Here is a 20,021-nt window from a genome sequence, read left to right as displayed (position 1 = left end):
CCCCTCCTAGGTCCTCCTCCGCCTGAGCCACTTTTTAATTTTTTTTAATGTTTTTTAATATTTATTTTATTTATTTATTCCCTTTTGTTGCCCTTGTTGTTTTATTGTTGTAGTTATTATTGTTGTTGTCGTTGTTGGGTAGGACAGAGAGAAATGGAGAGAGGAGGGGAAGACAGAGAGGAGGAGAGAAAGATAGACACCTGCAGACCTGCTTCACCGCCTGTGAAGCGACTCCCCTGCAGGTGGGGAGCCGGGGTTCGAACCGGGATCCTTATGCCGGGTCCTTGTGCTTTGCGCCACCTGTGCTTAACCCGCTGCGCTACAGCCCGACTCCCTTATTTATTCTTTGATTGATTTACTTTGGGTGGACCTGGGGCCTCACACATGCATGGTTTCTCAGCCCAGGATTGTTGCGTTTTCATTCAGAGAAACACAGAAGGGCAGGGAGGAAAGATACAACCCCCGAGCTCCCCTGGTGCCAAGGCACCTCCCATATGATACTGGGGTTCAACCTGGACTGGGCACATGAAAAGGCGCCTGCCTTACCTGGTGAGCGCTCTCTCTCTCTCTGGCCATAGCTGAGTGATTTAAGTATGAATCAAAGCAGAGATCAGCAAGCAGAGCTTTAAAAAAAAGCAGAGCTTCCTACAGAAGCCAGACCTCCCACTTTCTGCACCCCATAAAGCTCTTTGGTCCATACTCCCAGAGGGAATAACAATAGGGAAGCTTCCAATGGAGGGGATGGGAGGTGGAACTCTGGTGGTGGGAACTGTGCAAAATTGTACCCTTCTTTTCCCACAGTCTTCTTGATCATTATTAAATAACTAAAAAAAAAAAAAAAAAAAAAAAAAAGTCCTCTTCCTTTATATCTATACTCCTCCTTGGTGAAATCCACATTCTAGCCCCCTTACTGAGGTGTGAAAGGCAAGAGTGTGCGTGTAGGTGAGTATGTCAGAGAGGAAGGACCTTATCAGGTATGCCCTGGCCACCCATGTGTGGAAATGCACGGGAGGGCAGTATTTCCTCTTCTCACCTGCAACCCTTGCCAGAGAATATACAAAGATAAAGGGGTAGAGAGATTGCAAAGCAATAGCACACCAGACTTGTATGCTTGTAGCTCTGAAGTCCCAGGTCCAAACCCCAGCCAGTGCTCAGGTGTGTGTGTGTGTGTGTGTGTGTGTGTGTGTGTGTGTGTGTGTGTGTGTGTGTGTGTTTGTGTTTCTCTCATAAAAGTAAATAAATCTTAAAACACAAAGCAAAGTTCAAAGGTATAATCAATAAGACGGTCATTTGACTATGGTGGCCAAGAAAGAGATGGGGCCACAGAATGTGTTTCAGTTTTGGGAAATGGACATGTTGTCTTAAAGTGATCATCTAGCAATTGAAGAGTATGAAAAGGGACAGGGGAAGAGACCAAAAAAAATTCAAATGTGGGGCCAGGTGGTGCACTCAGTTAAACATACATGGATCTACTTGGCAAGGATCATGATTCGAGTCCCACCCCCCCCACACACTCCCCACCTGTAGGGGAAATGCTTCACAAGCAGAGAAGCAGGTCTGCAGGTGTCTTTCTTTCCCTCCCCCTCCCCTCTCAATTTGTCTCCTATCGAATAAGAAGAAAAATGAAATTAAAAGGCCACCAGAAGCAGTGGATTCATAGTACCAGCACTGAGCCCCAGCAACTAAAAGCAAGAAATAAATTTTTTTTTAAAATTCAAATGTGTGCATACATGGGCCATGCTACTACCACATTCACTGAAAGTGATCTCTATTTCCCTTGGTTTATAAAACGTACAGTAATGAGTCTGACAAGAAGCCACAAAAAATGTTTAAAAGTTTTGGCAAAATCTGCTCGGTTTTGATGGTTTTACTCATGATAAATTTTTGAAAGAGCTCATGAATCTTTTACTGCCCACATTACATTATTGTAAAGCCTGAATCTGTATCCTGGTCAAACAGCGACTGGTAAGATTTTGAGTTTGCTCAGAGGAGCAGGTAGTAGAAAATTCTTACCTGCTGCTCCAACAGCAGATCCTGGATCTTCTGGCTGACTTTCAGGGCTCTGCATTATGCTGAGTTCTTGACTGTCCTTTAGTATAATTAAAAGTTCCTCACTCTCCATGGCTGGGGAAATAGCACAACTGGTAGAGCATTTGACTTGCATGCCTGAGGTTCTGGGTTCAGTCCCCAGCACTGTGTATCCCAGAGTGGCTCCTTTCAGTCTTGTGTGGAATTTCCTCTCTTGTATATGATAAAGTCTTTCGAAAATTCTCTACTTGGAGAGTGGGTGACAGTACACCAGGTTAAGTGCACACAGTGCAGAGTTCAAGAATCCCAGTTAGAGCCCCCAGCTCCCCTCCTGCAGGGGGGTTGCCTCACAGGCAGTGGAGCAGGTCTGCAGGTGTCTATCTTTCTCTCTCCCTCTCTATCTTTCCCTCCACTCTCAATTTCTCTCTGTCCTACCCTATTAAAAAAAAAAAAAGGAAAAAATGGCCTCAAGTATCAGTGGATTCCTAGTGCTGGCACCAAGCCCCAGTAATAACCCTGGAGGCAAAAACAAACAAACTAACAAAAAAATACCATTCATTGTTCTATTTGCTCTTCTCCAGCCCACCCTCTACTGATAACAATGCTGATTTCACCTATCCCAAATCAGACCTAGAACCAATAAAGTCGATTCCTGAGGGGTCCCACAGCTGTTTGCTAGCCGTCAGTGTATAAGTCAGGGTGCTGGGCTTGTTTGATGCACTCGTTTCCCAGATACAGAGGTACTACACAGGAAATACCCCATCCAGAAAGAGCCCACACAATCCAGTGACAGGCCATCCAAACCTAACTCTTCCAGCTTCACCCTAGGTGCTCCAGAGGGGGCTCTACACCTCTCCATAGTCCCTATATTCTCACATTGGGGGGGTCCCCACTCATGTACATTGCCAGCCTAGGTTCAAGCCCTCCCCTATCCCCTGCTCACCACTTGCAGGGCAGATGATTTACGAGCACTAAAACAGGTCTACAGATAGCTTCCTCTCTCCATCTCTATCTCCCCCTCCCCATCTTAATTTCTCTCTGTCCTATCATATAGAACAGAAAGAAAAATAATGGCTGACAGTGGTGAATTCATAGTGCTGACACTTAGCCTCAGCAATAACCATGATAGCAAAAAAAAAAAAAAAAAAAGGAAACCAAGAGATAGCTCACTAGTCAGGAGGTTTGCCTTGCCAGGATCAAACCCTGGTACCACATGAGAAGTGCTGTGACACTGGGGAAAGCTCTGGTACTATGAGGTGGGTAGGGGTGAGTTTGGGGTGTGTGTGTGTGTGTGTGTGTGTGTGTGTGTGAATGAAAAAAAGCTTAGGAATGGTGAAAAAATACACACACTATTCCCTGGCTCCACAAAAATAAAAACACATCATTACTTACTGTTGTTGTTGTTATTATTATTATTTTACCATAGCACTGCTCAGCTCTGGCTTATGATGGTGCTGGGGATTGAACCTGGGATTTTAGAGCCTCAGACATAACAGTCCCTTTGCATAGCCATTATGCTATCTCCCTCACCCAAGTTAGTTTTTTAAAAAGGATTACTGAAAACAAGGCCAGGGGTGGCCCAGTGCCCCTTCCCATTTCAAGAGGGACAGCTGCAGGTCAACTATTTCCAGGGACTGGACCCAATTGGATGCTGGCAGATCTGTGCCCCAAAGGGATGCAAATGAATTCTGTCCGGTCTGGGAGCAGAGAGAGCCTCAAAGGGTGTGGTTTTCTGTCCCTGTGGGATGTTCGGCTGTGTTGTAACTAAATGAACAATCTGGGTCCAATATTCTTCAATGACTATAAATACTCAGTTCCTCAAATGAGGTGAGCAAGCTGTCTGGCCCAAGGCATGGAGTACCACTCAGGAAGGAAAAAAGGAAGGAGGCCCAATGCAGCTCCAGTGGCAGCTACACCTCAAGGCCACTGGGTTGTGCAATATGAGCCCCGACAGAGGCACAAAGGCCACCGCTACCCTACTTCTATTAAGTTCCCAGAGGAGTCAGACCCTGGAGCTGAGAAAGGATGGAGGTGCAGGGGACAGGCAGGAAGTCTCATGGGACAGGGGCCAGGTGGGGAAGATGCACAGATTCTGTGGCTACACAACTATGTGGGAGTGTTTCATGCTGCTGGGCTGTGCATGTGGAGAGGGTGACGTTTTCTGAGACTTTACACTCATTGAATTTATAGCAGTGTTTTCACTAAAACTCTATTAGACCTACATGGGACAGGCACAAGAATCAAGGTTCAAAGGCAAAGGAATGGGGAGAGGTCCAAGAGGGAGAGCTCCTACCTTTGCAAGCCTCAGGACTTGGGTCCCATCCCAGACATCATGTGGCAGCACCGCGGATGGCACCAATGAAACTCCACAGATGGTGGTGGAGTGGGGCTTTGATGGCCCTTGAACTCTTCCTCTCTCTAAAGAACTACAGAAATTTTTACACATTGGGCTGGGGAGGGTGCAGGGGAGAGAGCATAATGGTTATACAAATTATTTTCCTTTCTGGGACTCTGAGGTCCTAAGTCCAATCCTGGGCAGCCTCATAAGCCAGAGCTGAGCCACTTCTCTAGTCTCTGTCTGTCTCTTCCCCCCCATTAAAATAAAATAAATATTTATTTATTTAAAAAAAAAACAATAAATATGGGCAAAAAGATAATGGTTATGTGAAAGACTCTCATGTCTGAGGCTCTGAGGTCCAATCCATAAGCCAGAGCTAAGCAGTGCTCTGTTGGGGAAAAAAAAATCTGGCCCAGTAGTATTTCGCACAAGCCCTGGGCTCATTACCTGGTGTTTAACAGCTTTTTTAAAAGCTTCAAGACAAAGAGAAGGCCAGGAGATGACTTACCTGGCAGAATATACACTGCCATACACAAAGAAGGACCTGGGTTTGAGTCCTTAGAGCACTTAGCACGGCATCAGGGGAATCTCTACAAATGGTGGAACAGCACTGAGGTGTCTTGCCTTCTCTCTCCCACTCCCCCCACCCCACCGAAACTGAATACAGGGAGGGCAGTGAAAATGATCAAAAGGAGAGAGAGAGAGAGAGAGAGAGAGGGAGAGAGAGAGAGAGACAGACATCATCTCTGGCAAACAGTCCCCAGATACTACACAAACAGCATTAACCATTAAAGAGATTGTTGATGGGCTGCATTTCATGAAAAACAAGATTTCATGAGATCACCATTGGGAATAAGAGGACAGCCAAGGAGAAGACACTTGCACTAGTGAGAAAGCAAAGGGCGTGAGGTCAGGATCTTGACAATTATCTGGAAGAGAACACCTAGCAGCAGCAAACAGAAGGGGGTGTGCATGCAGGGGTCATGGGGACAAGCCAATGAGGCTCCAGGGAGAGGGGGTGGAAAACAGAGGTGAACAAATGGGGGTTCAGGTCAACAGCCAAACATTTGTCTACCTGCAGCCAATTCCTCTCACAGCTACTGACCTAACTGAACACCAGAGTGTTCCCAGTAGAGTCTTGAACCATACCAGGAGGTGAGCCACTGAGTCCATCAACAATACATTAGTAATGGTGAGACAGCTCCCTTGGGAGAGCATCTGCTTTACTGTGTGTGGCCCAGGTTCGAGCCCCAGGTATACCACATGGGAATTCTATGGCACTGTAAGTGCTGTGGTTTCTCTCCCTCTGTGTCTCTCTATCTCTTTTAATCTAAAATAGTCAATCCAGAGTGGCAAAACCCTGGTGACAACAAAATAGATCAATTACCAAAATTGTGCACGTACCATTCACAGAATACCATCTACCAAGAACCTCTTGCAGTTATGTGGAAAACTGAGAAATGTTACACATGTACAAACTATTGTATTTTATTTTACTGTTGACTGTAAACCATTAATTCCCCCAATAAAGAACAACAACAACAACAAAAGAACCTCTTGAAAATGACAAGTGTCTGACAATGCACATCTGGAAGTCTGGTCCTGATGGAGCCACAACCATGATCATGGTCACAGGCTGAAGGAGCGGGAAGCCTCCAGGGGGTGTCCTGAGCAGATGGGGTCTTCAGACCCTGCTTCACTTGCCCAGACACCATTGTCTAGCCCGAAGTCAAATGGGTCATATCCCTGTCAGATCCCTGGAGTCTGCCCCACCCCACACCCCAGGCTCCAGGCTCACTGAAGCTCACACCTGAAGCTCACCAAGCGTAAGAAGCTTCCAGAACAGCACCAACGTGGCCCACTCATCTGAAGTCTAAGAATAGAAAGCTCATTTGGAACTGGAAGGTCCGTGTCTGATGGGAAATGTGGTCTGGGGGCCTACCTTGATTTTCACCTGCATTGCATAAAAATAGAGCAAACTTGCCACCAGCTGGTGGCGAGCTGGTGGCTCACGCAATGGAGTGCAAATGTCATGCACAAGGACCTGGGTTTGAGTCCTGGGCTACCACATGGGAACACCTGCAGGGGTGAAGCTCCACCAGCAATGGAGTGGTGCTGTGGTGTTTCTTCTCTCATTGTATCTATCTGAATGTCAAGAGTGGTGTAGTTACACATAGGCACCAGCCACAGTAGAAAACCTGGTCGAGAGAGAGGCATCAAACTGTGCACTTAAGGTCTGCACACTCCCCTAAGAGGCTGCATGCCAAGTAAGCTTCAGATACCCACTTATGGAAAGAAAAGGCACACCAAAGCAGTTTGAAAACCGAGTGGTGAATTTAAACATCTATTTGCATTTCATTACACAAAGGTATGCCTTTTTTTTTTTAATGCAGTGCTGGGAAAACAAACCCAGGGCCTCGCGAACCACCAGTAATGCTGACTCATCTCCTCAGCCTAATTTTTTCATTTATAGACATGGAGAGATTGAGGGACAGAGACAGACCAAAGCACCACTCCACCATCCATGAAGTTCCACCCGACTTTGTCAAGGGTGCTCCCAGGATCAAACCCAGGACCTGGTTCATGGGAGGCTTGTGCTCTACTGCTGGGTCACCTCATGAACCCCCCCAAGATGTGCTTAATGGTGGAAGTCAGGTAAATGATAACACTCTATGAATAGTTTCTTAATCATAAAAATGTCACTATCATGTATCAATAATCTATAATCTGTGCATAAGTTTTGTTTGTAATGCAGTACCAGATCCTCACAAATATGGGATATCACCTCCCTGGCTCACTTTTTTCACTTTTTATTTTAGAGAGGAAGGAAGAGAAGATACCAAGTGGAGAGACATCATAACACTGCCCCACTATTCGTGTAGAATGCCCAGGACTGTCCATGATGCTTCCATGTGGTGCCGGGGCTCAAACTCACAGCTTCTTAATGGTAAGGCATGGGCACTACCCGGTGAGCTAGCTCCCATCCCCTCCACTATGCACAAGTTAAAAAAAACAGCAGCAGGAGGTGGGGAGTTGGGGACATTGCCCACCCAAAGCCATGGACCTCTTGGGGCTCCCCAGAACACTGGTTCCCCCAGTCTAGGGTTCCCAAGAATTCTATCCCTCTGACTTAAGGATTTAGTTCTACGAAAGTTCTACTTATAGAGGGTATCTGGCTTAAGCCCCCTCAACTGCCAGCTTTAATAAGCTTCAGAGCCAATACCACCATTTCACCTTACATATGGGCCCAGAGTACAAGGTACCAGGAAGTGGTGCCTGATCCTGATGGACCTATATCCATCCTCTGGCAGGACTCAACGCAAAGTGCACCACGGTGTGGGTGGCACCTCGTACCACAGAGAGGTAGGAGAAAGACCCTAGGTCAGAGGGGGGTGTTCATAGGAGATGGACCAGGTCTTAATCCTGCAACCCCAGACCAGAGCATGGGCCTGAGCAGCAGGAAGTAAAAAAGGCTGAGGGCCACCATGCTGTCACTGTCGCCACAGACTGCAGCCCCGGCACACGGCTCCCTTTCCCTAACAGTTCCCCAGGGAGCACTGAAGGTAAATATGTTAATTTGACTTCAATCATGGCTTTTTAAAACAAGTGCACACTCCATTAGTTTAGGGCTCAGACTTAGGAGGCACCCACGTGTGTCTCAGCACCCCATCCTGCATAAGGAAGACCTGGACTCAGGGGGTGGGCACAGAGAGGTAGGGGGGAACTAGGGAGCACATGAGGGTCAAGAGGGGGCTCAGAGGGGACACTCTGAGAAAGCAGCACAGTAGGACTTAAATTCACCAGGTGTGAGCTTCAGTGAGCCTGGAGCCTGGGGTGTGGGGTGGGGCAGACTCCAGGGATCTGACAGGGATATGACCCATTTGACTTCTGGGCTAGACAATGGTGTCTGGGCAAGTGAAGCAGGGTCTGAAGACCCCATCTGCTCAGGACACCCCCTGGAGGCTTCCCGCTCCTTCAGCCTGTGACCATGATCATGGTTGTGGCTCCATCAGGACCAGACCCCAGGCTGCAGAAGCCCCAGGCCACTATCCTTACCTGGGGAATGGAGGTGGCAGTGAGGACCTAGGTCAATGAAGTCACCAGCACAAGAGACCCCCTGGAAGTATCACTAGGACTCCCATCCCTGACACCTTCTCTGCTCCCACTCCCATGCTACCCTTCTGGGTGACCCTCATGAGATACCCCAAACCCAGGCATCGGGAAATTCCACCACTATAGTGGACAACTCCATGACGAGTGTCCAGATGGCCCTGCCCTACCCCCTGCACAAAACCTGTGATCCTCTCACTCCTGCTGGACTGGATGGGATAGGAAGTCTCCACTCTCCCCTCCATGCAGCAGCAAGATGGACATGCTGAGGGCCACCATGTATCACTGTCAGGAGGAGTGGGACGATGGTGCACCACAGTCACCATGTGCTGCAGCACCTCCTGCATCCCCTAACAATTCCCGTGGAGCACTGGCACAAGGGCTGAAGCACTCAGAGCCCCCTGCAGGAGGGTCGTGTGTGGCCTGACCTTGCCCTCCCTCCCACTCCAATGGGCAAAGCTGCCCTGGTGCAGGTGGCAGTCTTCCTCCCAGCCTTCTGGGGGCATGGACAGCAGGTGTGTAGGCTCGTCCAAATTCTCTCATGAAGTTTTTTGGAAATCTGTGTCTTTGGTATTGTAATCACAGCTGCAAGCCCAAGCACCAGCCCTCTCTGGCTTCCTAGCTTTAATCATGACAGTTAAGAAATGGGAGGAGGGGGAGTTGGGTGGTAGTGCAGCGGGTTAAGTGCATGTGGCACGAAGCAAGGGCCGGCATAAGGATCCCAGTTCGAGCCCCCGGCTCCCCACCAGGAGGGGAGTCACTTCACAGGCGGTGAAGCAGGTCTGCAGGTGTCTGTCTTTCTCTCCCCCTCTCTCTCCATTTCTCTGTCCTATCTAACAACGATGACATCAAATACAACAAAAATAACTAAAACAACAAGGGCAACAAAAGGGAAAAATAAATACAAATAAATATTTTTTAAAAATTAAAAAAAAGAAGTGGGAGGAGGAACCAAAACCTTGCAGGCCAGAGGGAGTGGCCCCAAATGGCCACCATGGTGCCCCCGGACGCAAAGAGATCACACTGCCTCCCCCACACACACTGGTCCCTCCAAGAGGCAGCTGGCCAAGTAGCCAATCAGTGGTATCAGTGCAGCCCAACAGGCCCTAGACTGTGCCCAGTCTTTGCACCTTGCTCCTGGGAAGTAAAGGCAGGACCCTTCCCTTTGCCCCCAAGAGTACTCCTGCTTGAACTTCACTAGCACATGCACAGCTCACTTTCTGATGCGGCCATGCACAGCCTCACCCAGTCACATTTCAGAGTGGTGAGAATTGCCCTAGTTGTCAGTATAGTGACCTCGCTCCCTTATTTTTAAAAAAAATATTTCATCTTTTTATCTGGCAAGACAGTGAGAAATTGATAGGGGGAAGGGAAGATGAGCAAGAGAAAGAGAGAGAGAGAGAGAGAAGGAAACAGGGTATGCAAGAGAGATGCCTGCAGCACTGTTGCACTATTTGTGAAGCTTCTTCCCTATAGGTAGGAAATGGAGGCTTAAACCCAGGTCCTTGTGCAACGTGATGTGCGTGCTTAACCATGTGTGCCACTGCCTCATCCCCACAGCTCCACTAGATAGCAAGCAGACCCCAATGGTAGTGACTATTTTTCTCCATGGAGAAGTCCAACCCTCCTCCCTCCCAGCCCTGTCAAAGGAGTCACCTGCCAGGTCACCACCCCACCCCCACACACATGTATACCCCACAGAGAGTGGGCCCGGGCACTGGGTGGCAGGGTCAGCAGGAAGCTCAGCCTATAGAGCACATACTTTACTACTGTGAGGATCTGAGTTCAAGCCCCAGCACTGTATGGAAACAACATACACAGGGGAAGCTTTGCAAGAGATGGTACAGTGCTGTGCTGTCACTCCCTTGCTCTCTGTCGGTCTGTCTGTCTCTCCAAGATTGAGAGAATAAAACAAACAAACAAACAAACAAAAGGCTGCTGAGGTGCAGTAAGTGCCTGTGGCTAAAAGAAAAGCAAAGGCCTAGATGGGAGGTCAGAGGGTCAGGGGCCAACGCAAGATGGAAGGACATGGGGGCACCTTGGTGCTCCTCCAGGATTGGGGAAGTGGAGACAAGGTTTCCCCAGTTTATATTCACCTCCCCATATGAAGCCTTTTCCAGGCAGCTGGACAGATGCATCTCCAAACACCCCCACAGGCCTGCCAAATGGGGAAGGGCGGTCCCCAAAGGTGTCTGGGTCGGGGGACTGCCCGTGCTCCCAGGTCAGTGGGTATCTGTTGAGAGGCCCAGAGTGGCCTCTTGGACTGGGGTCCCTGCCAGTCCCCCCTGTGGGCAGCCACTGGCACAAAGTACCAGGCTAGACATAGAGGGCAGGTAGGAGGCATGAGAGAAATGGCACTGGCCCTCCTCTGAGAGACCCCCACATCCTGGGTATATGAGGGGAACAGCCTCTTATGACACCCCCATTCCTAAGCCTGCTTGGTCACCCATTAGCCTTGAGAGCACTCAGGCCCTAGAATAGCTGGCACGCCTAAAATCTGGCTGTCTGAACCCCAGGGATAACAAAGCACACCCCACACACACCCTACAGCCTGGGTGCCCATGTCCCATGCATTTCAGGACCCAATCACACCCTCAGCATCCCCAAGCCCCCCACACTTCTGTTTCCAGGCCCTTTGCTGCTGTGGCCTCACAACTAAACTGGGTTACAACAATTAACACAAATCTGCTCCTGTCCCAAAACTTATGTAACAGACACCGGCTCAGGAAAGCCTCTTGCCCTGTGGTCTTGTTTCTAAGCTCTGCTCCTCAACCCCCAGCCTGCACTCCCCACCCCTACACACACACACACACACACACACACACACACACACACACACACACACACCCCTGGGTGTCATTTGGTCAGCTGTTCAACCTCCTGAGAAGCCAATGATTTAAGCCTGATGATACAGCTCAGATGGTGTACTTCCCTTCCAAGGCACCCTCCTTTCCAGCATGGAAGCATTTCTGTGACCCCACCACACAGGTCGCATCATGTCCTCTTCTTCCTCCCCCCGACTCAAGTCTATCTGGAGCCTTGGAATGTCACCACATCTGGAAACCAGGTCTTTGCAGGTATAATTAGTGAAGCACCTGGGCAGGAGATCATCTGGGCTTGGGTGGGTTTTCATCCACTGGCTGGGGTCCTTCTGAGAAGGGCACCTGGACTCAGAACAGAGGGGAGAGGCCCCAAGATGGGAGGCAGAAGTGGGAGTGACAGAGCTACAGCCAAGGAACAGCAATGGCTTCTGGCAATAACTGAAGCTGAAGTCACTAGCCCCCCATTCCCCCCACAAACACATACACAAACCCCACCACAAGTATCCAGAAAGAGTCCATCTTGCTGAGACCTTGACTTTGAACTTCCATCTCCCGGAATTGGGAATACATCTCAGTTGTTTTCAGCTGCCAGGTTTCATGATCATTTTCTACTCAACCCCAAGAAAGTAACATCCTTCCAGTTTTCACCACCTCCATACAGTTGGGGGAGGGTGGTGGTCACAGACTGTCCATATATTGTTTGTGATCTCTGCACAGGATGCAAATGCAATTGCTCCCAATAGAAACCCCCAGAGAAGTGCTCAAAAAATGGGGGAAAAGACCAGAGCAGACAAAAATGGGCTGGATGGGAGGCAGTGCCAGTGCACTGGGACAAAAGCAGATGAGGAGATTCCCAGCACAAACACGATATGGCCCTTTTTGACCCCAGAAAGTATGCTGTACCCCACTTCTGTGTCTCTTTTAAAGCCCCTGATCTCCATGCACACACTTGGCAATGGGGAAACTGAGGCCCAGGGAGGTCACAGAATGTGCCCAAGGTCCCATGTCAGCACAGTGTTCAAGTCACAAGATGACACTGGGTCAAACTGACTCTGTGGACATGTGGTCACTTGCTTGTTGATATCCCTGGCACCCCCACAGGGCCTCTGGGGAACACCAAAGCCACATCCAATTCTGGCTGTCCTAGAGAGAGAAAGATTTGTTCCCTCCCTGGAGGGCTAGCAGCACCCCCCACACCAGGTCCCCACTTCCTAACCTCACCCACTTATAAGGCCACTTTAACAGTCATGTGGACACTGGTGTCCAGGCTCCTGGTTGCTAGCACTGTGGTGCCAGCAGGCATTGATAATTGCCACGTGCACTCAGGCCCTTCTCAAACCAACACCCCCCTGCAGGCGGGTCAGTCTGTGGCCCTGGCCCTCAGTGGCCCTCCACCTGCCAGGGCCCATCCCAGAGGCTATGCTCACTCAGCAAACATTGGACCTGGAGCAAACACAGGTTTGGCAGATGCAGCCAGCTCAGGTCTGCTGCAACCCAGTCTCCAGCTCTCCCCTCACAGACAAGGGCCCAAGCCAGCACAGAAATTGGGTGAGTCACCTTCCAGCCCTGTGGTGGCTGGAGGCCCATGGGACCTGGGCCTGTCCTTGTCCTGGGAGGGACCAGGCATCCCATTCGAAGTGCAGCTTCCCAGGGGAGCCAGTGGGCAATTTGCATAATATTCTTGCAAGTTAATATCAGCCTCTGATAATGATCTCTGCATAGCGTGGAGCTGAGGCGGCTGTTACAACACTAAGTAATCATATTTTAAATTATGTTTCCCTTTATAGAAAGGTGTTGCAAAAACACACAGACATGAAATCTGTCTGTTGCAGCCTCGCTGCCAACCACCTGACCGGCTTGTCGGTTGTGATTGCAGCACTAGTGGCCGGACCCAGACGCCCACAGCTCTGGCTGCCCCAGGGCCCTCACTGCCCGGGCCCCACCTAACAGGGCTGCTGCCCACAGCTCCATCACCACTGGGCAAGGGCGTGTCTGCGTGGGAAAGTTCACCAGCACCAACTGTCTTGGTAAATAGGGCTCCCATCCCCTTCACACACCCCCAATCCTGGTTACAGGCAGAAGACCCCAACCCCACATTGTTAGAATTCACAGTAATGTGGGGGATGCACAACTCCATAAAGCACAAGCTTTCAGGGTGTACAACAGGCCTGGTTAGGGGCTACTGCCACCCCTCACCTAGAATCTGAGTTCAGGTTCCCTCTCCCCAGTGAGCTCATTCTGGGTGTACTCCTTCCCCCAGAACTCCCCAGAAAAGGGGGCTAAGGCAGAGAACAGCAGGGGAGCAGGAAAACCAGGGCCTACAGAGAGGGGGAGATAGCTACATGCCTGGGAGGAGCTTAGTGCTTAGGCCAGAAGGGGAGCCCCAACAATTAAAGTCATGTGCCCCCATTTTCTCCTTCCCCTTCTTTCCATTTCAGAGCCCAGGCCGACCACTCAACCTCTATTTTCTTAAAAGCTTTTTTCTTTCTTTTTTTTTTTATTAAAAAAATCCAATTATAGCACAAATCTCTCAGCAGGGGTCAGTGTGGAATAAGAATCCCCAAAGTTAATGGACATGACACAGGCAAGATTAATGCCTAAAGGGTTTCAAAAGTTGTATGATGCAGATTTCATTAACATTTTAATTGTAATGTATCTTTTTAATCTTCTCTCATCCTAATGGCTTTATATCAAAAAAAAAGGGGGGAAGAAAAACTGCTGACAACAACAAAAAGGATCGATATACAAAATTTAACAAAGGCGCTTAGCAGTGGAATGGAAACTAAATTAAATGAGCAAAACTATGTTAACATTGTGATTTTTAGCAGCACAGAAGTTGGAAATGGGAGCTGCGGCCAAGGGTGGCTCTCTGCCTTCCTGCCAGAGAGAAGGAGTGTCCAGGGGGCAGAGGGGGACAGGAGGCAAGCCCCAGGGGAGATGGTCAAGGGAATTTCCCATGGCCCTGGGGACAATTTCAGGGGGGACCTCAAAGGTGAGAAGACCCCACTATCCTTATCTCCCTCAAGCCCAGGGCAGGTAGGAGTGCCCATTCTTCCAACAGCAGCTGGCAGGCCCCACCCTCCCTTCTGGCCCACCTCCATGCCACATTCAAACAGACAGACAGATGGAGGAAAAATATCAGATACCAGGCAGAAGGTCCTTTAGTTCTGTGGGGGTTGAGAAGGCACCTGTATGAGTGGACTCAGAGCAAGGGGGAACATTTAAGTCTAGGATTGCAGACAAGCCTCTGACTGTCAATGATGCTCTCTCCAGGAATACTCTGAATGCCTTGGCCAAATTTTTATTTTCAATCAACAAGCACTCCTAGAGCATCAACCCTGTGCTAGCTACTGTATAAGATGCTTCAGCTCCATCCATCTCCCCTTGGCCTCTGCCTACCCCACCAGGCTACCCCACCTCAGGACCCAGGGATGGGCCAGCCTGGGATATCCCATCAGCCTGGGATACAGTCCTGTCGCTCAGCTCGCCACTGTTCACCCCAGTGACTATATATGGGCACTTTCAGGCCCCTTTGTCCCGCCCCAACTGTGCCTGCTTCCCAGGCACACAGGCGGGGCCCAGGATTTCTGGGCCCATCCATGGCCATGTGCCCATGGATGCCAGGACTGCTAGGGTGGGGGTTAAGATTCCTTCAGAGAGACCTGGAGCCAGCCTTTCCTCCCCCTGGGCCTCAGGGAAAAAGCATGCCTTGGTCTTCCCTGGAGACTCAGAAACAAACTCCTCTTAAAGGGGCATGCACTGCCTCCTGCCAGCTTCCAGGGAGGGCGTGAGTCAAGAGTCCCCCCTTTTGCCACCCCCCTGCCCCTTATCAGGCCAGGGTATGACCCAGCACAAATAAGGAAGCTACTGTGTAACTCTACAAGACAGAGCTCAGAGAAGAGGAGTTACTTATCCAAGGTCACACAGCCTTGGACTAGATGTGACCTGGGAGAGACTTTGCAGCTCTTGCTCCCATCGCTGTCTTCCCGCTAGGACCCAGGCTGCTATCAGAATAGAGGAATGTGAGGGTCTCCTTCTTCCTGCTCAGAAGAAATGAGAGCCCTGGGGCCTTGTCCTCTTGGATGCTGCCCCCAAATTCTGAGGATGCCAACACAGGAGGTAGTCACCAGGGAGCTCGTGTCCCATACTTCCAGATTCTCCCTCCCCCCACCTGCAGAACAGTCACTCCCACAGGTGCCCACTCCTAAACTTGAATTCACAGGAGCAGCCAGAGGCCAGCTCAGAGGAAGGGTTGGCGGAGAGGCTGCTGCAGGTGACAAAGGGAGCCCACTGGCCAGCTGAGAAGCATATTTTGCAGATGATCTCATCCAGAACAGGCGGAGTGAAAGCAAGGATTTGTTAGTGGAGAAAAAGAGAAGCAGAGGGCTCCAAATCCCTGCCCTATGGGTGGGGCTTTAAGGCTGGAGAGCTGAATGCCCACCAGCCACGACCTGAGGGCCCGGGGCCAAGACCAGAGGGACAGCTTCTCCCAAAAGGCCCTGCTGAAAAGTGTAGGTAAAGAGAAATAAAATGGGAGAGGGGAAGGAAGCACTAGATACAGGCTTCACCTCAGGGGTCACAGTGGTGGTGGTGGGGGGGGTTGGTATACAACTTTGAATTGGGGTACAAACCAGTGGGGTCTTTGGTCTAGCCATCTGAAAGTACCTGAGGAGAGAGGCATCCAGAAAGGAAGAGCTAGGGAAGGCCAGGACTGGACCCTGTGGACAGGAGATGTGGCTGAGGCAAGTGGGAGGCCTTACATGGATGACCCAGAGTTCATTCAGCTGCTGTCCCCTCCCCCGATCGTGGTGGAGCCTCTCTGGCCAGCCCCTGCCCAACAGGAGCAGTCTGGGGTCTCCCCAATGCTGACAGCTTCAACCTCTGCCCCTGGACACACACAGCCCCTGCACCCAGCATGGAACCACACCAAAGGGCTTTACTCTCCTTCAGCAGGGGGCGCCACAGGAGTGAGAGAGGCCCAGAACAGCTAAACACTGTCCTGAAATGGAAGTGTGGCTTGTATCACCCCCAGAACTCAGTCACAGTCAAACTTCCCATGTATGCCCCTTATACTGGGGGTGGGGGGGATGAATTATATACCAGAAGACCATGATTCTGGAGGGAAACACTCTAGAGAGTTCCAGAATGAGAGATCATGAGCTATGCTCAGTGTCCTGTAGACATCCCCCCACTCATCCTCCGCCACCTGACTGACCCACAAGCAGGCAGAAGAGAGGATAGACAAGACTGAGCATGGGGCTGGGAGTCTTCAGTAGAGGTGTCTGGGGACAGAGGCCTTGGTGGTTGAGGCTTCTAATCCTTTTGGTAGAGCATGCACAGTAAGGGGAAGTAGCAGGTGCACTGTGGCATTAGTCCCATATCCAGCTCTGCAATCACAGACCAAAATGAAGAAACACAGGGAAGAGCCCTGAGAACATCCTTCCAGGATCAAGGTCAGTTCTCACCTACTGTCGCATAAAGCGTGGAGGACAATTCCCACCCCCAGGCCTCAATGCAAGCCAGGCACAGGGACCCCAAGAGCAAAGGTAGGAGAGGCTCCGCTTTAAGTGCCACTCTCACCTTCTCTCTTATAAGAGAGAAGTGTATGCACCTGTTTGAACTGGAAAAACAGGGCAGCTTGAAGGATTCAGTTCAGTCCCTGGAGTCCACTCCTGGGTGCAGCCCCTCTGAGTACCCAGTATGTCTTTGGAAAGTCTCTCATTAACACCCAGTTGCTCCCAAGCATCAGCTACTGCACACGCATCATCAGAGAGCAGAGGTCCGCAGAGCTGAGGAGAGGTAAGCCAACCCACAGTCAGCAAGTATCAGACATCAACCAGCACCATCCCTACCCTGGGTGTGACCACCGAGAACAGATCCCTGGCCACCAAGAGGTGACAAGTGATATCTTGTTCTACTTTTGTGCTCCTTCCAACTAGCTCACCAAAAGAACTGGGACCAGCTGCCCTGAGCCTGGCCTCCTATTGGTGCGGGCAGACATCAGCTAGGAGGGAGGCACCCGACAGAGGAATAGTCCAGGGAGTGGGGGCAAAAGGGACTCCGCCTAGCAGGGATAGGCACCACCCAGAGGAAGGGGTCTGGGGGACCATAGGAGCTGGGGGAGGGGTAGGTGGAGTGACAACTTCCCACCACTCACCTAACTGCCACCAGCCAACGCTACTTTATCACCTGTGAAATGGGCCCAGCAATCAGCTACTCTGCTGAGTGGATGTGAAGCCTGACTTCCACTGGCGCCGCGCGTGTGTGTGTGTGTGTGTGTGTGTGTGTGTGTGTGTGTGTGTAAGAATTAGCTCAAAAGCTGAGAGGAGGTGGGGGAGGGGAGCAAAAAGAGGACCCTGGAGAGAAAGGCTACAACCAGAACACAGATTGACACAAGAAAATGGGGGGGCTGGCACCTTGCAAGCAGGAGGTTCAGAAAGACTAGCTACGCGAAGAGGTGATGAAAGCTAGTTGGGCCCCTGCCCACTCACCCCCCCCCCCCAGGACGCAAGGAGCTCAGCTAGGGGACACAAAGCCAGGTGTCTCGTGGGTCCCAAGAAATATCACGAGAAAGAAGACACTGAGAGGCCACTGTGGATAAAACATCTCTGAGGAGGGTTGGGGTTGGGGGGATCAGACAAGACAGCATGGAAGCCCTTTAGGATCAGCTACTAGGGCCAGACCGAGGCAATCCACAGGTTTAAAGGGCGCCAGAAAGGAACTGGCAGTCACCCACCACAAGACCAAACTTCTGAGGTGACCCCTGACCTCGTGACACCCCCCCTCCCACACACACACAGATCAGCCAGCAGACATCCGAAGGGCTGGGTTACTGGGCTGGGTCCTGGGGGAGGGCAGCGGGCTGGGAGCTCACCGCTGAGTTCAGCGGAAGGGGCCTGGACAGGTGGGCTCCCTCCCAGGACAGCAGCAGCCCCCCACCCCAGAGGGGGTCCGCAAGCTGAAGGAGTAGGGGGCGTGCCGGGCCGCCCCCCCCCCCGGGCTCCCCCAACCCGAGCTGAAAGTGAGAAGGGGGGGGGGGAGGGAGAGACGCAGTGCCCTGCGGGTCTGGGGATGCGCAGCGGCGCGGCTGGCTCGGACCAGACTGGGAGGGAGGGGTGTGTCCCCGAGGCCGGCTCCCCGCCCGCAGGGCCCGACTTGCCCCGCGGGGCGGGGAGGCCCGGGCTCCCAGGCGCCGGTGGGAGGGAGGCGCGCCTGCCGGGGTCCCCAGGGTCTCCCGGGGTGCGGGGGCTGGGGGTGCGCGCCCGGCGGCGGGGCGACTCGGCCAGGCCCGGCCCCGCCCGGGGGCCGCGGGGCGCGAACTTGGGCTGCGGGCCCGGCGCCGGCACTGCGGCAGCGGCGACACGGAGTTTGCGGGAAGTGCGCGGGACCCGCGGGCGGCGGCGAAGTTGAGCGCGTACCTGCGGGCGCCGGCCCGGGGCCTGCGGCAGCTGCGGCGCCGCGGCAGGAAGTGCTCCGGCGTCCCCGCTCCGCTCGCACGGACTTTCTCCGACCTCGCCCAGCACCGGCCGCACCGCGGCGGCGGGGGCGGGGCGCGCGGGGGAGGCGCCCCGGGCCGTTTAAAGGGACAGGCGCCCGCAGCGCGCGCGCACTCGCCGCCCGGGTTTGCGCCGCCCCACCTCCAGGTGGGGCGCCCTGGTGCGGGGGTCCCAGCTGGGGGTCCAGGTGAGGGGCTGGGGCCCTGGGCGGAGGGGCCTGGAGAGCGAGCCCCCGAGGAAGGGCGGGGGTCCTGGGCCGTTGGACAGTTGGGGGAGGCAGCTCCTCGCCCACTCTGCGTCATCCCAGGAGCGCCTAGTGCACGACCCTTCGCGGGAAGACCCTGTTAGGACAGTCCAACAATAGCCCCCCGACCCTGCCCGGACCAGAGGAGCCGGGGAGACCCCCCAGCCCTGAAGCGCTCTCCCGGCATCTGCACCTTGAGTCCCCCGGGATGCAGCGCGAGTGGGGTTGCCGCCAAAGGGGACACGCGACCTCTGCCACCACTGCCGCTGGAACAGAACCTGGACACCGGGCTGCCGGGACTCCTTTAGGTAAACCCGGCACAGAAGCGCGAGCTGCGTGGACGCCTTGGCTCTGCATTCAGGCCGGGTGTGATCAGGGAACACTGGCGCCTGAGTTGCTGCCCCCAGGGCACCAATTTAAAACAGGTACTAGTAAATCAATCTTGCTGCTAGTCCAGAGACTCAAAAGTGCCTCCTCAGTCCCTCCCCAACCTTGAAGCTCACTCAGAGCTTAACTCACTCAGAGCTGACCCACAGGCTGGGCAGAGCAGAGCTTGAACTCATTGTCTGATCTGCTCCTTCACTGCTTCCTTCATACTCCAAGTTCCCTTAACCTGTGGTGGATAGGCACACAGGGGGGTGACCACAGTCCTCTCCTGAAGACTCTGATTACTCCCGAGCCCCTCTGAGAGGTCACTAACTTGGTAAAGCTGGGCTGCATTTTGTCCTGAGCTTCCATAAACTGCAGTTTGATTCCCTCTACCCCTTCTAGTATCAGACTGGAGGAACTGGGAAAGGCCACAAGAGAAATACGCAAAGAAATTCATGAGCCTGGGAGATTCAGAAGGGCTCCTGGAGGCACCATCTGGTGGCAAAGACAATGCACATGGATCTGGTCACTTGTGTGACTTCCTCCTGGAAGGCAGGAAGGCCTCTGAACATACCAGGTCATCCCTCTCCTGACTCTGATACCACCACATCCAC

General features: G+C 52.1%; 1 protein-coding gene across 1 annotated transcript in view; it reads right to left on the bottom strand.

Moving 5' to 3' along the window:
- NACC2 (NACC family member 2) overlaps positions 1-18,858 on the bottom strand; it is a 75,307-nt gene extending 56,449 nt beyond the window's left edge. The window contains exon 1 of the mRNA XM_060199392.1: positions 18,717-18,858. The gene's annotated coding sequence lies outside the window, so the exon portion shown is untranslated. The remainder of the gene's footprint in view (positions 1-18,716) is intronic.
- Positions 18,859-20,021: the final 1,163 nt, after the last annotated feature.

This window comes from Erinaceus europaeus, chromosome 10 (assembly GCF_950295315.1).
Source record: "Erinaceus europaeus chromosome 10, mEriEur2.1, whole genome shotgun sequence".
Taxonomy (NCBI): domain Eukaryota; kingdom Metazoa; phylum Chordata; class Mammalia; order Eulipotyphla; family Erinaceidae; genus Erinaceus; species Erinaceus europaeus.
The sequence above is the reverse complement of the archived record's forward strand: the minus strand, read 5'-3'. Positions and strand labels throughout refer to the sequence as shown.